The sequence below is a fragment of the Martes martes genome (assembly GCF_963455335.1).
Source record: "Martes martes genome assembly, chromosome: 11".
Taxonomy (NCBI): Eukaryota; Metazoa; Chordata; class Mammalia; order Carnivora; family Mustelidae; genus Martes; species Martes martes.
The window spans coordinates 68,148,619-68,164,699 of record NC_137899.1 but is presented as its reverse complement, the minus strand read 5'-3'; the positions used below and the strand labels follow the sequence as shown (position 1 = coordinate 68,164,699).

The 16,081-nt window shown below is 45.5% G+C and overlaps 1 protein-coding gene across 1 annotated transcript in view; it reads left to right on the top strand.

Annotated features, from left to right (window-relative positions):
• Window positions 1–16,081, top strand: part of ELMO1 (engulfment and cell motility 1) — a 524,906-nt gene that overhangs the window by 10,898 nt on the left and 497,927 nt on the right. The window contains exon 2 of the mRNA XM_080817991.1: window positions 11,549–11,681. The gene's annotated coding sequence lies outside the window, so the exon portion shown is untranslated. The remainder of the gene's footprint in view (window positions 1–11,548; window positions 11,682–16,081) is intronic.

Here is a 16,081-nt window from a genome sequence, read left to right as displayed (position 1 = left end):
TGTAGCTTTATATGGGATCTGATGGGAAATGTTTGAAGACTCATAACAAGATTTCTACTGTGAAATACAGATTTACAGTAAATCACTGGAGAATTATATTCAGACCAAGGTATGTAACAGTTTCACAGTGATCCAGACCCATTGACTTATCCTGTACCTATTTTACAGATGAGGAAATCTGTCTGTCAGAGAGGCTAACTGCCCAACATCATGCAGCTCCAAACTGAATGCTCTTTTCTATAGCACACCCGACGCCAACTCTCCTGCAGCTGAGTCTCCCTCAATCTGTCAAATTTGTTTTTGCCTCCATTGAACCTGTTGTGTGGTGGAGAATATGCCATGAGAGCTTTGCTTCAGGAGCCAGTGAGAGCACACCCTCAGGGTCATTACCTCAGCCAGGGCTGACTGCCAGCAAGATGGCAGGGGGAAGAGGGCAGTCGTGGTGGATTCACTTATGTTCCCAGGAGACACTCTTCCACTGTCCTAAGCATTGTGTTGCGATTATTGCAGACTGGTTTAGGGCCATTTTTAATCTTTAAATACGCTACTAACGATTCTGGCATGTGAAATTGCCATGAAACAGTCTGAGAACCGACCCCGGGAGCTGAGGGTGTTAAGGCACCGAAAGAGGTACGAGAGTATAAGAAGCCAAAGCGCTAGGTTTGTTTTGATTTCAAACTACATCTTTCAGACAATGAACAGGCTTTAGGGTAATTGTAACCAGATCAATGCGAGGCCCAGAGAAATAGCACAACGGCAGTTATAAAATTGAGTTTCACTGTTCTTTCACACCCTGGAAATTGCATTAAGAAGAGTTGGGGTTCATCCATTTGAAGTGAAAAGTGCCAAAGAAGGTATCGAGTGTCCTATACATGGGAAGGGGAGCTACCACAGGACTTCTGTCTTTAGGGTCCCAGACACACTGGAGCCCTTAACTTGTAAGAGAGGGGTCGGGGTGTGCTTGATGGCTACCGTGGATCTGGTTTTGCCTCCAGCATTTCCTTTCAAAATACTTTTTAATTTATTTGTTCATCCACAAATATTTATTGAGCACCTGCTAGGTACCATGGTGGGGCGGGGCGGGTACTAAGGGACACGTAAACAATGGTGAGTCCCCTTCCTATGAAAAATAGCAGACGTGTTGCTGCTTTCTTGGGCTGCTCTCGTGGAGGAAATGTACAATGATCAAAGGATCACACGAAGGAATGTGACATTTAAGGTGGGCCCAGGGCTGGGGAAGAAAGGTGCTGATGCTGGAAGAGCCTACGGCAAGGGATTCATGTAGTCAGAGAGGGCTGGGAAGAGAGTGGGCTTCCGTGGGGAAAGAGGAGTCCCTGCAGATGCCTAGTGAATGTGATGAGCAGATGCGGGGGTTGAAGGAACCCAAGAGCAGAGTGCCGGGGGCTGGGAGCTTGCCAGGCCTGGAGTAGTGGAGAGGAAGGCTCCTGGGGATCCCAGGGGTCTGGGTCTTTATCAGAAGAGCAGTGAGGGTCTTCTGGGTGGCTCAGTGGGTTAAAGCCTCTGCCTTCGGCTCAGGTCATGATCCCAGGGTCCTGGGATAGAGCTCTGCATCGGGCTCTCTGCTCAGCAGGGAGCCTGTTTCCCTCCTCTCTCTCTGCCTGCCTCTCTGCCTACTTGTGATCTCTGTCTGTCGAATAAATAAATAAAAATCTTAAAAAAAAAAAAAAGAGCAGTGAGAAGCCACTGGAGTGTTTCACCTGAGGGAACGATGTGTTCAGATGTATGCATTGCAAAGGTTTTCCTGGCTTCATTGTGTAAATTTTACATTACTTAAAATTGGTCACAACATGACCGCACTCTTACCAATTTTAGAATCTAACAGTTTCTAAAACAACCAATTTAGTCACTAGTGTCTCCTTCAGATTTTAAACAGCAGCTTAACCAAGATTTAGCACGGATATCACCACTACTTAAGAACGATACAGTAGCTGGTTCTGTGGTTCTCGGACTTCCAGCTGCCCAAGCATTGCTGGGGACCTAGAAGCTGTGTTCTAGTGGATCCCTCAGGACCCAGTGATGCCAGTGGTCCCAACTCCACTTTGAAAAGCATCATCCCCCAAAGTACTAAGGAGTGAAAAAAGAATATAAACCCTGAGGTAAAACACTGCGAGGCGGCCAGTAGAGGAGGGAGCCTCTGTTCCTGCCTAGGTTTTTAACTTGGGCCTGTTCTCTCGGTCCTGGAGGGATTTTCTTCTAGTGCACCTGAAATGGATTCTAAATCCTTTGAGTTTCTTCTAATTTATTTCCTAATCCTTTCATATGCAGCTGTTTTCTCAGATCTGTGGCTTATTCCCTCTGTGTCTCTGATATTTCACTTTACATTTTGTCGCCATTTTAATAAGAATCTTTTTATGTAAGTCCCAAATGAGGTTATGGGGCACGGAGGTGGTGGGGAAGGCCAGCCAGCCGAGGGAGGGGGATGAGAAGCCCCTCTGTGGATTTGCTTACTCTGCCCTGCGCAGCGGGAGGCTCGGTGTGTTCTGGAGTTCTGCCCAAGTGAGACCAGTCCATGGTTCCCGTCCTAGAGAACTGTTTGCGGCTGTTCTCCAGAGAGGGTAGGAGCCCAGAATTCCTGCTCAGGAGCAGTCGGGTTGAAATGGATATCAAGGGCAGACTTTAGAGCAGAAAAGAAGTCACAGGAAAGGCATCCACCAATGCAGTAGGTGAGCCGAGAGCAAAGTGCCCTGGACCCACGTCTCCCTCTGGTCTCCATGGCATGACTCCATGGTCACCTTCTCTAGGAACCTTCCTGGATGTCCTGGTATCCTCTTCTAGGACACATTGAATCTTTCTCTGTGCTGAGTTGATGGGAGGTCCCGAAGGTGCATGTTCCCAGTGCTGAGCCCATAACAGGCACTCAGTGAATGTTTTCCAGAATGAAGCACTATTACCCATGCACGTGAGCACTGTGTCCTACAGTCTCTTTGGGAAGAGCCCTTAAAAATGGCTTCTTTGTCCCTGAGTGAGGAGCCCAGGGACACGTGGTTCAGGGATGTAACTCTCATTGTACACAGTTTTGCTGAAGACCAGTCCTACTTGAGCTCACTGTGACTGAGGACCAGACCAGATGTCTGAGGTGGGAAGGCCAACGCCCGTGGCTTTGCAATATCTAGTCCCGTGGTGGCAACGGTCACTGCCTTCCTGTCCTTCCACGGCTCCCAGTCTACCCTTGATGTAATGAGCTTTCCAGAGGTGGAAACCACTGTTTTGTCATTTGCATTCCTGTCTGCAGAAGCATTTATACGTCACGTAGCTACCTGTCATTCTTCCCTACTCACCAGAAAGCCTGTGGGCATAGATATTAGAGACCATCCCTTCTATGAATGCTGAAAACATTTCTTGGCTTAAACCCTGAAACTGCTCTCCCTTTGTGCCTTCACCCACAGTTGAGCCACTGTTGAATCTGGAGAGAACGCTTCTCTCTTCCTTCCTCTCCAGTGCCTGTGGGCGACCAGGCATTCGTGAGACACACTGGGGGCTGGGATCCCTACCACATATGTGGTTACCCACACTTCATTTATTACAATCTGAGAGCACCGTGGCCTCGATAATTTATGTTTCTAGGCTATAATTGCACATTATTTTTCTAGCAGCTATCAAGGGTTTCAGTTAGCAATTGAAACTTGATAGGTGTCATGGCTCTTCATGGCTGGAATGATTAATCCTGATGTTCCAGTGCCGAGCCAAGCCCATTTCTTTGAAGCCAGATAGCACACACACAGTAAACCCCAAACTTCAGTGTTCCGAGTTCACTTCAGAAGTAGAGCATATTCAGGCCTTTGGAACCACATTCCCGGATCTGCCACAGCCCCTTTCTCCCTTAATTAAATAAACAAACAGTGACTTGCTTCCCCAGTATGGGGATTCTGCCAGTTGCTGAGTATATCTAGTTCGATTATACATTCTGGAGCTGGAGAGTGACTACCTGATGGGTGCCGGGACCCACTGGAATGGGTATGAGAAAGAGCTGAGCTAAAAACCTCTGATCACCTCAATTCCAGAAGCACCGTCACTGGCTGGTGGGTCACCAGTGACATTTTGGGTCTCCTGGCATTAGTGTCAGTTTAGAACCAGTGTCCAGTAATCCCCAAAAGGTCTGATTATTTCCTTTTCCCCAAGGTACATTCCCCGCCCTCCCCCCCAAAGAAAGCCTGGAGGCCCCTTCGGAGGAAAGCTAGGAGAATGAGCAACAGTATAAGTTTTTGGCAATCTACCAGGGTCCATCCTCAAGGGGATGCGGCCTCCCCTTCATTTAATGGGTCCTGGGCCTCTAAACTGCTTCAGGCCTGGGGTTGGATGGAGAGGCCATGACTGTTTTTATGATTCAGGTCAGACTTTTGTCCATCTGACTTATAGCTGTTCTGCTTCCACCAGATTAAGTAAGAATTTAGTGGGCTTCCCGTCTTCCCTTCTAGAAACACTGTGACTAACTAGCCAAGACCAATATTCTGATTGGTCCTTGGTTCTGCTGTCCATGTGGTAACCACACCATGCTAGAAAGTACTTGGAGCCCCTGCGCAGCTGGAGGGCTAATCTCCCCCCATCCCCAACCAGCCCTGCCCTCCCTTGGACACTTTGCAGAACGGCTTTGGGGGAACAAGAGGCAGGAGGTGCTTTGTAGCCATACAGACTGAGGTTGAAATTACTCATCATGTACTTGCTGGTGGCAAATTCGTTATGTTCTCATGACTCCTGTTTCCTACTGGATGAATGGAAATGGTGCCCATGTGTTGTCGCAATAAAATGAAAAATGTCACCAGGGAATGGAGTTCTTTGGCCCCAGGGGGTGTGCAGTAGACGTGAAAGGGTATATGCTTTCTGAACCTCTTCTCCAGAATTGTGTTTTCAAGCCGATCGGTTGGTTGGAAGGGATGAAATTAGGAGTCACAGCGGACTCCCAGGATGCACGGTTGTGGTTAGCTTTCAACACCCTTCAGGTCTGCTCAAGACTCTGAAGTAGGTGCTCAATTTTAACTGTTGTAGGAAAAAAATGGCATTTTATTAGCATAGGTTATGTCTGCCAAAAAAGTTCACATTACCTGTTCTCTGCATTATGATTTAGATTTCAAGTTCACTGTGTTTTCCAGTATCAGAGTTTGGTTGCTGGGTCTTATTTTTCTCTCTTTAGAGAAATAAGGCGTGTTGGGGACAGGTGACATTCTTAGTACTTATCTGATGCTGTGGGGAGTCCTGTGTGTGGGCCCCGTCTGTGGGCTTCTTTCATGAACTCATTCTTCAAACGTTCGATGCCAGGGAGATGGTGCTACACAGGGAGAGAGACTGCTCCCTCCAGGGGAGGAGGCGGGCGCAGTGAGCACACCCAGAATACAGTGCGACTAACACCCCCAGGTAGGCACCAACCACTGTATTAGCAGAAGGCGTGCTTTATGGAAGAGGTACATGGTGAGCTCTGCAGGCTCTGGTGGTCCAGCCATGGAATTCGGGATGAAGAGGCCTGGGTCTTAGTCACAGGATGATACTGAGTCCAACCTGTGTCCTTTCTTGGTTGCCTCAGTTCTCTTACCTCTATAATGCGGAAGGAGGGTGCTCGACATGATGGAGAGATCCCAAGGGGAAAACCATGGAGCAGCTGCTTCAGGATCATCTCAGCTGTTAAAACAATTAGAATCTGGGCCCTCGACATCAGAAATTCTGAGTCTGGACAGGTTCTGGAATTCGTATTGACACAAAGGCTCCCTGCCCTGGCTCACTGGCGCATGAAGCTTCTTTTGGAAGGCCCTGGATGACTTCTGGTTCCCCTTCTTTCCTACAGCTCCGTTCTTCACCCTTTAAAACCTAACACACTTCTCAGTGTCTCCTTCAGAAAGCCTTCTTGACCTCTGACTGATTGGCCCCTTGATAGGGAATTCATTCATGCCTCTGTCCAAAAAAACAAAAACAAAACTCGTCAATGTGCACTTGTATTGTTTCCATCTCCCCTGATGGCTCGGGAGCTCCTGAGTGTAATGACAGTAGCACATTCATCACCGCGTCCTCTTTGCTCTGCTCACGGGCACAGAGAACGTGCCCAAAGGGGGGTTTTCAGACAGCAAGATGGGAGAGCAGTAAACGGGAGGGCAGCCCCTCTTTCGCTGCCTGTTAGCACTCCTAGAAGAGACTTCAGGGATGTTTCAAACGAATCACTCCAGCATATTTGGGATTGCCCATTGCCTTTCTTAATCTGTGCCAGCCCTTGTTCCCAGATACCCGCCTGTTCCAAAGACCCCTGCATTCCTCCTATGGCCTCAAGACCTCAGGCCGGAAGTGGGATGGCTGAGAGAAGGGAGGACAAGACGACGAGTTAGAAACTGACAGTTTAAACTCAGGTGTTTTGCAAATATAAGTACTCCCAAAATATTATTTGGCATTCGCCTCTCTTTACCTCCTCCCTTCTCCGATCGAAAAAGACAAGCAACAATCCGTGGGCCCCAGTCCTCCTGCGGACAGAATGGAGTCACACTGAGAAAAGGGAAGTTGATTTCCTGGTTGCCCTCCCACGCATGGAGTTCTGGGTGGTGCCATCCCACACTATTTGCATCACTGAGCTACACACACTGCCAAGGCTGCATCTTAAATTCAAACATTTGGATGGGGATAAAGAAAGCCTGAGGGGAAAAGGTAACACTTCACCAGAAGTGGTGCGTAAGCGCTGTACTTCGCATGTTTTACTTCTGCTTTTGGATTAAGGACAGAACGTTAATTAAAAAATAAAAAGCTCGTCTTCTGAGCAGCAATTAATTTGTGTTTGCTCTGCTTTCATCTGTTGAGTCTTTGAATTTTTGAACACATAAAGGCTTGAAAAATATCTCCTAGGGGTCTTTAGAGTGCGCCTTCCCATTCGATTGTTTTGATCGCTAGGCTACATGTTGATTTGGAAATGAACTGCTGTTATAAAAAGAATTGCCACCTCACGGTTCTGGTGTCTGATTGTCATTTGGGTGACACAGATGTGTCAGGGCTCTCCGCATATACTCTGTTGTTCACTGGTCCGGCCCAGTGCCTGTCCAGAGTCCAATGTTCCACTTAACCATGACCTCTAGGAAGCAACATAGCTGGATTCATTAGCCCGAGTTACGAAAGCTCCTCTGAAGAGTTATTTTTGTATCATACAATTTTAATTTTTGGGGACAGGCTGTACCACTTTCCAGGTGCCAAAAGTGATCACTCAGACTTTTTTATTAGGTACTATTTTAGCTTCAAAAATATTTTATTTTTTATGTACTGCTTTGTGTCTTTGACCCAGTTCTCTTTTCCCTGGGATGTGTGTCCTAAGAGGATGAGCTTTATGATGTTAACAATACCTGGAATATTAATTCCTTTCAAATGAAATCAGTGTCCGCATCCTCCTCCAACACAAATACACACACACACACACACACACACACACAAACACACTTTTGCACACAGACTCACACATTCCACACATCTCTTCCCATACATGCATCCTTCATATTGATAAAATGTGTTTGGCGCGTGTACGGGAAAACTGATTTTCCTCCCTTTTTCAGCAGGAGGAAGAGTAGACAGAGGTCTTGTGAGACGCAGCTGACATAACCAAGGGCTCCTAATTGGCAGACCTGGGCAGCGAAGACAATAGTGTGCAGGACTTTGGTACTCCTGGTAGCTGTGCCGGGAAGGAGGGACCACAGACCTTGCAGAAATTCGAGAACGTGCCATTCGCAGATGCGAGCTGTCAGCAGCCATCTCCCCCACTGTAATTTGCTACAGCCTAGAAAAGAATAAGTGACAGCTATTAAAAGGGCTTTAGAATAATTGCACTTAAAAGTAAAGATATTAATGAAAAGACATTTTAGACTACCACTTAGACTTGTTCCTACTCATGAAAGGGCTGAACGTTTGTGGGCCATAAAACGGTTACAGAACAGAATTCTTGGTCATTTTATTTACGACTAGTCTACAGTGCTCTTTATGTTTTGTTTTTCCCCTATCTCATATTGGCGCTGGTTTTGCTGACATCTGAAGGAGGGTGGTATTGCACTGGAGTGAGCTGTGACACATTTTCAGCCTCGGTCTCTGCCAGCAGGGTGAGGTGACTGGGGGTTATTTCGCCTGAGGTGTCAGAGTTCTTCACCATGTGCTTTTCCTAGGGGGAGGGGCGGAGCAGGAGCTCTCGTTCTTGGCTGGGTGCCATCATCCTGTTATGTGCTTTTTGTGAGTTTTAGCTTTAGAATTTGAAGAAGTCTTTGCCCAAAATGTATGTTAAAAAATGCCTCCCTACTGCCCAGCTAATGTAGCACATTCTGGAGATGTCCTTTTATTCTGTAAATTGAACTGCAGTGGTTGTCCATTTTTGCAAAACATTTTGTTCCAAATAAGTACACACATTAATTTGCTTGACAGAGAAAAAGAGTTGAAATATCTGAACTCAGAAAGGCACAGAATCAGCTCCGTGCCCTTTGTCCTCTTTGATTTCCAGCTGTTAAATGATTTGAATCTAGTGTCTAAAAAGCACCCCTTTGATGGTCTGAACCATGCTTCTTCCTTAGGGGGATCAGGTTAGCTTTGGAAAGTTTAGTTTGTGATTTTTTTCAGGAGAGAAGATTTAGAATATTTTATTGAAAGGATCTTGGAGATTCTCTCTCTCTCTCTCTCTTTTTTGGGTTAAGATTTATTTATTTATTTATTTATTTTAGAGAGCCCGTGTATAAGCAGGAGGAGCAGAGGGAGGGAAAGAGAGAATCTGAAGCAGACCCTGCACCAAGCATGGAGGTGGTCATGGGACTCGATCTCATGACCCTAAGATTACAACCTGACCTGAGAAACCAAGAGTTAGTCACTCAACCGACTGAGACACCCAGGGGCCCCAGGATCTTGGAGATTCTAAGTAATGTTTCCCTTGCTATGACATTGAAGAGGGGCTGGGTACTAATGCTGGCTTTTAAAATATATTTAAATAATTGTTTATTCATTTTAGTATGTATTTAAAAAGTATAAATGTATCAAACCTATGGTTTCAGATTTCCTTCCATAGAATGAGACTAAGATGCAATAATCTTTTTTTTAAAGATTATCTATTTATCCAAGGGCGAGAGGAGGAGAGGGAGAGGGACATGCAGACTGTGCTGAGTGCGGAGCCCCACGTGGGAGGCTCAACCCCAGGACCCTGAGATCATGACCTGAGCTGAAACCAGGAGTTGGATGCTTAACCAACTGAGCCACCCAGGCACCCCTAAGATGCAATAATTTTGATATTGAATATAACAGAGTTGGAAAATGGTCCCTGAAGAGCAAGATCTTGGGAAACGCTGATGTCATCCAAAGGCTGCATTTTGCCTGTGATGAGGCTCGGCAGGGATCCACTTGCCAAAGTCTGTTTAGTGGCGAGGCTGAGACTGGAATCCAAAGTATGTGATGTTCGTGAAGAGTAACAAGAACAGCTAACATTTATTGAGTGTTTACTGCATATGATGCAGAGGGATTCATGTACATTATGGGATTTTATTCTCACTGCAGTCCTTTGCGTTAACTTCCATTAATATTCTCATCGTATAGATAAGAAAATTCAATGCTTAGAGAGGGTGAGTCCCTTGCCCAAGGTCAGAGGGCCAGCAAGGGGCAGAGCCCACCGGAAAGATGGCCTGCACATCGGCTGATCTTAGGTCAATGAGAAGAGTTAACATCAAAGAAGACCCTGGAGAAGAGATCCTTTTGTTAGGAGACCAAAGGCCTGTGGAGCAAATATTTACCGAGAGCTTAACATGTGTGCTGAGCCGCTAGGTGCCAGGGGCCCAGAGAGCTGCCCCAAGACTCTTGAGAATGAAGGGTTTGGTAGCCTCACTGAGTGGGGGACTCCCATAGGACTTTCTTGGGGGAGATTCTCTTCATATATTAGCATGTTAAGTGTTGAGAAGCCTGCAGTCAGAAACCTGTTTTCTTTGTAATATTGTTGGTTTTCAAACACAGTTTAACCACAGGTTCCCTTTATCTTCAATAAAATCGACTACATTTTGCAGAACCAATATTCTGTGGCGCACGCACTTGGGACCTAACCTAATCCTTTTAAGCTCATTTTACACATGAGAAATCTGAGGTGCATGATGACTTGGCCAAAGTCAAAACTAGTAGTTGGCAGAGTTTGTGTCATTCCCCCGCTCTTTCAACCAGGGCCTGCCAGGGGCCAGGCCTTCTAGGAACTGGGGCTTAGCAGTGAACAGATGGACAAGAGAAAGATCTCTGAGAACGAATTGGTAATTTTAGGTAACAGTAAATCTATGAAAATTGGAAATTTTTACTTTTTCCGCATTCTTTTCAAGACAGAAGGCACCCCTTTTTCATCTTTGTTTTCCCAGTTTCTAGCACAGGGCAGGAATGCATTTTCAGTAACTGTTAAATAAATAAATGAGCTGTTGATGATTTGGGTTTTCCTATTATGTAGCAAAATGGACAATTAAGAAAATACCAATTGCTGTTGGTTGTGGCGTATATTACTCTTTGGGAAGTTAAAAACAAAATGTTCTGGGAGGTCCGCAGACTGAAGTAGGTTTCTTGGTCACCCCTGCTAAGAAGCCCAGTTCTGAACAGCATCGACTTCAGACAGTCATTAGAGGACAGGTACTGTATGACAGAAGTCATGTTTGCAAATCATCTCTATAGGTTTCTCAGCATTGGTAAATTGTCTCATTGCCTAGAATTTTCAGACCACATCTGTTTTTTGATTCCTGGGCTTTTGGCCATGTTGCTAAAGTGCCAGAATCTCTAAGGCTCATATCAAAAGATTCTTGAGGAGAGTATAGCTTGTTCAGATATAAGAGAGGTGGGACAGAGAATCTTATTACATGGCCGGTCCTTTATGGCTTGAATTAGGGAGTACCTGTGGGTACTGGGCAATCTGTCTGGTGATTTTTCTGAACTCTGTAGCATGCTGTGCCTTCTAAATCTCTGCCCATGAGTGCTAGGACGGGCTAATGGAAGGATGCTTTATATACCCAAGCATATGAAAAATGGCTGATGTTAGTACAGTATGAAGGCTCTAGGAGTCCGTTGGGCTAGACATTCTGAGCTGCCCAGGTGGTCAGCACTAGTAGGAAAGATCTTGTCAAGAAGGTCAGTAAAGCAAGTGGCTTTTCCGCTTGCCTAACTCCTCCTCTAAGGAATTTGCGACTGTGGAAAGGCATTCTGCTATGGAGGAAATGATGGTCTGACACCAGCATGTTCATGGCTCTTTCCAGTTTGCCTTGCTGTCCCAGGAAGAAGGGAAGTGTTGAGCTGGACCTTGCTCAGCATTCCACAGGGGACTCCTTGCTTCCAAGGGACCCCCTTGAGATCCCATGATATCCAACTTGCTGAGGCCTCAGGGAGCTCTCCCCCAACATGTCATCTCAAGCAGATCATTTAGTTTAGGCGGGCATTTCAAAGAAAGGCATTTTAGTGGTTAGAAATGCAGCCTTAATTTCAGAGAAGGACATTTTAGTAGTTAGAAATGCAGCCTCTCTGGTGGAGGGCACTTATAATTTAAAAGAAGAGAAAGGGAAACGAATATGACACCATCTGTCAAATTCATTTCTAGGTTTCTCATGGAAATCTACGTTTCCCCAAGAGGGTGTTTCCCTGAGAAGGGGTTATTTCATTCTGCACGGCTCTGTGCGTCACAGCAAAATCAGACATCTATTTCTGGGGAGAAGAGGCAAAGAGGGATTGGGGTAAGTATTTGAGAAGTAAAATAAAATGGAAAGCTGCAAGTTTTATTTAGCCTCAGAAGTGAAGGCAGAGTTTTTGGAAGTTAGGTCAAGAGACACAGGCTTAATTGTATCTGTAGGAGTTTCCTGTAGGCTGGAAGAGGAATGTCTGACTAGCAAAAAATGGTGAAATGATGGCATATGTTACTGAGGGGAAATGGTGGATATTGTACCCTTCCATATTTTAGGTAAATAGTCTGTAATATAGAACATATATAATGTAATATAGAATACATTGGTTTGTGGCAAAGAACGTGGTACCTAGAGCTGGAAAGAGCCAGACCTGAATCTCCTCCATTTTTGATGTGAGAAATTAAGCAAGTCATATGATGGCTTTGATTCACAATTTCCTCATCTGTAAAATGAGGCTCGTACTACAGACTCCTAGAGGATGTTATGTAGTGCTTAACAGGCTTGGCACATGAAAAATGCCCAATAAATGGTAGCTTTTATTAGGAACTATAAATAAAAAAATACCTAAATAGTGTCTACCACACCCGGAGAGGAGCTCTGAAATGCCCTTTGGAGGTGTTTTCAGACCTTGTGACTTGATTCACTATGGTGTCATGCTTGTCTGATTTTTTTTTTAATTTCCCAAGAAATCTTACATTGAATTATTACACTATAAGAAATAGGACATTTTGGAGTTTGCACAGTCCATTCTAAAACCCTTTTCCTAAATAGGAAGACAGGTGTTGCCTGCTGCTCTGCTGCCTCTGCCTATTTGTACACCTGTTTCCGCATTTTGAAATCCAGCAAAACATTTAAAATCATGAAAGCTACTTGCTTCATGATGAAACAGAATTCCCTAAAAGTGTTGTGTGTTCCTGCCAAGAGCTGAATGCTCTAAAAGAGGCAGGAAAACCACATGAGCTTCTTTATTAATGCTGTCTATGTGTTGAGACTTGTATCAGGTCCCTCGGGCTAAAAAGAGACACAGGAAAAAAAAAAGAGAGAGAGACACAGATTTGGGAGAGGGGTCTCAGATGAATTAAGCCAGTAACTTTCAGTCTCTTGGCCAGAGAGATGTAAATTCTTTGTCTAAACACAGCAGAAATAAGACTCTCTCAGGTCTGCAAAGACTTGGATAAATAATGCAAACTCATTGCCTTATTGAATTTATTTCTCTGGATGCTGTATACGTAATTGGGAATCAATAAGTATTGTTTGCTTGCCTTGTGTAATGGTTTCACATTGGGGTAAGGATGAGTCTGTGGTGTGGAAATAGAGGAAAGCTAATTTTCTTACGCTGGGATTGGCTTTAATCTTATTAGCCAGATGTTCTAACCATTATAGCTAATCGGTCAGACTGGGCCACAAAAATCTCGGTTGCACAACGTAACTGGCTTGTGGACTGCATTCTTTAAAGGTCACCATTTGTATGGGACAGAGGCACCTCTTGTCTGCATTTCAGGAGCACAGGTTGGCTCGCTGCTCTCCCTCAGGTCAGAAACTCTGCTGCCCATCGCGTTCGGCCCCGGCTCCTTGTGGTTAAATCACAGTGCATGGGTATGCGCCAAGCACAGGGGACCGTTTTGGCCAGCGAACGTGGTTGACCCTGCTGCCTGGCTCTCTGCTGCTGCTGTTTATGTGGTAGGGCTCTTTCATCCCGGTCTGCTGGAAGAGCATGCAGAAAAATCCATTGCAACTACCGATTTTGATAAAGCCTTTAATTTCCCTCCCTTCCCTGGGCAGCTTCATCCGTTTGCTGCATATTCAACTCTGAAGGAGCCCGGGTTGAACTGAGGTGATGGTTTCCGAGAGGCCTGGGGTTTAAGAGGTGTGATTGCAATAGAGAATCGGCAGCCTTGAGTCTGCTTGGCTTTGAAACCTGGAGGATTATACTCTGCTCACAGGGAGAGATTTATGGCCTCTGGGGAGAGAACACCGCGGCCCGAATGAAGTGTGATATTTTGATAAGGTGCTTGGGGCGGTTGCTAGATGTAGAGCAGAGTGGGTTTCTGATGGGTGCAGGCGACCTCGAGCCCTTCTGGGGGATCATTACGAAATGTGTGCGCACTAGGAGGTGAGGAAATACGTGGCGGGGCAATATAGAAAGGGTCGAGTTGGCTCAAATAAGGAAATAGGGAGAAGTCATCTGAGAGAGAACTTGGCGTCTATTTGGTATTTGTGTCTGTTTTTCTCTTGAAATGGGCTGATGTGTTGGCAAGATGCTTCTGGCTGTTGTCAGAGATGGGAACATCTGTGCTCCTTTGCAGGAAACTCAGGGTTCTAACGTGTTAGGTGGGAGCCCTCTAACTGCCACTCACTCTGTCTCCTCATTAAGGAGTTAAGCCTCTACTGCTCAGAGTGTGCTTTTTAAAGGAGGACTTGGCTTATGGCTCTGGGCTTTACTTTTGCACAGCACACGGCAGAAAAGAGTTTCCAGCCATGAAATCCAAGGCCCGCAGATTCAAGTATGCAGACTTGAGGCCAGTTTTGCTGGCTTAGTGGGGAAATAAGACTGAAAAGATGCCGAGTCAGCAAGGTAATTGTGACCCAGGCCTGCCTGCCGAGCCTGCAAGAGGTGTGGCTGATTCCTGGGAGGCTTTCTTTAGCCACTGCTGTTAGTGGCGACAGACTCAGAGTGTAGTGATGGGTCGCTTCATGGTCCATTGCTGGTCAGTGGGGTCCCCCTGGGCATCCACACCTGGCCAGCACGGTCCCTGTCTCCTACCCAACTTCCTTTCTCCAGAACTTAGTCACGGTGGCCAAAGATAGAGGGGGTTGGAAAAAGTGATGTGCTTGGGGGAAATGCAGTGGATTTCTTAAATACATAGCACCGTGTCTGCCGCAGCCCTAAATGTTCTTCCTAAACAGTTGTGGATCCGGGTTTTGTGGGGCCTGAAGCTTATGCAAGTTTGGGCCTCACTTTAGAAAAGGATGCAAAGGGGGCACCGGGGTGGCTCAGTGGATTAAAGCCTCTGCCTTCCGCTCAGGTTATGATCCCAGGGTCCTGGGATCGAGCCCCACATTGGGCTCTCTGCTCGGCAGGGAGCCTGCTTCTCCCTCCCTGTCTGCCTACTTGTGATCTCTGTCTGTGAAATAAATAAAATCTTTAAAAAAAGAAAAGAAAAGAAAAGGATGCGAAGTTAGGTACAAAAGTGAATATTCATTTAGAGTGAGAAGGGAAGGGCTCCGTCAAGGGAGAGGCCATGCAGATAAAGGTTTTCTTAATGCCACCATAAATGTAGCTCTGTTCCCAGATGTTAAAACATGAAGTGATTTTTTTCCCCTGCTTACAATGTAACCAAACTGTCCTTGTTCGATCCCCCCCCCCCCGGCCCCCCCCCCCCCCCCCCGCCGGGAACCAGAAGCACTTGTGCTAGACTGGGCACAGCAGGCCAGCAACCTCACACCGCCTTCGGAGTGAGAATTGCTGCAGTCTTTCTGGGGAACCATTTGGCTTTTTGCACGGAGAGCCCTGGACCCTGAATGTGCTTTGATTCAGTGGTCTTCCCTCCCCTTCTCTGTGTGCCTGCAAGGGGGCTGGGGGCGTGGGTGTGGAGGCAGATCCGGAGGGATCGTAACCCAACCACAGGTTGCTCCCTGATCCTTAACTTCTCCAGACTGAGCATTCCCTGCACTGATAAAATTGGCAGGAACAGAGCCATGTGTTGCTATCAAGATTAGTTGGGATTATGCTTTAATGTGCTTAGCATAGTGCCTAGAATTTAGAGGTTAATACACATGGTGTATTTTTTATTACCATTCACACCAGGCGAACGAAGATTTGTGTTTGAAGATGTTCAATCTGCATTAGTCACATGTAAAAAAAATGAAAACCCTCTGTCTGGTGAGAAGTAGAGGCTTGAATTATGTCATCATACAGTGTAGACTGTTACAGTAATTACAGATGATAAAACATTTTATGCAAGAAAAAAATGCATGTAATAGATGAAAATAGAATGATATGAAGCAGTGTGGCCCACTTAGGTAAATGATGAGTAAATTAAAAAACACTGAAATTATGAAAATGTTAGGATTGGTCATTTCTGGATGATAGACATATGACCAAACTTTATTCTCATCTTTATAGTTTTCTGCATGTCACAAATTGTATGTAATTATTTAAATAATGATATTACTGATCTTCCCTTATAAATAGCAATGTTGCAGCTTTAAATTTGCCTAATATTTACTGTTTCTAAAGTGCCGTCACATCTCATTTAATCTTCACAATAACCCCAAGAGAACCACGAAGTAAAACACTTACATTTTTAATGGAAAACAGATAAAACAAAGAAACCCATCCAGCCACTGCAAACTAAATTTATTGAAATTTCCAGATAGCATAGTCACATAGTCACCTTCCTTGAAATTTCTGTCTCCTTCCTCATGTTCCCTAATTAATTCTGCTGCTC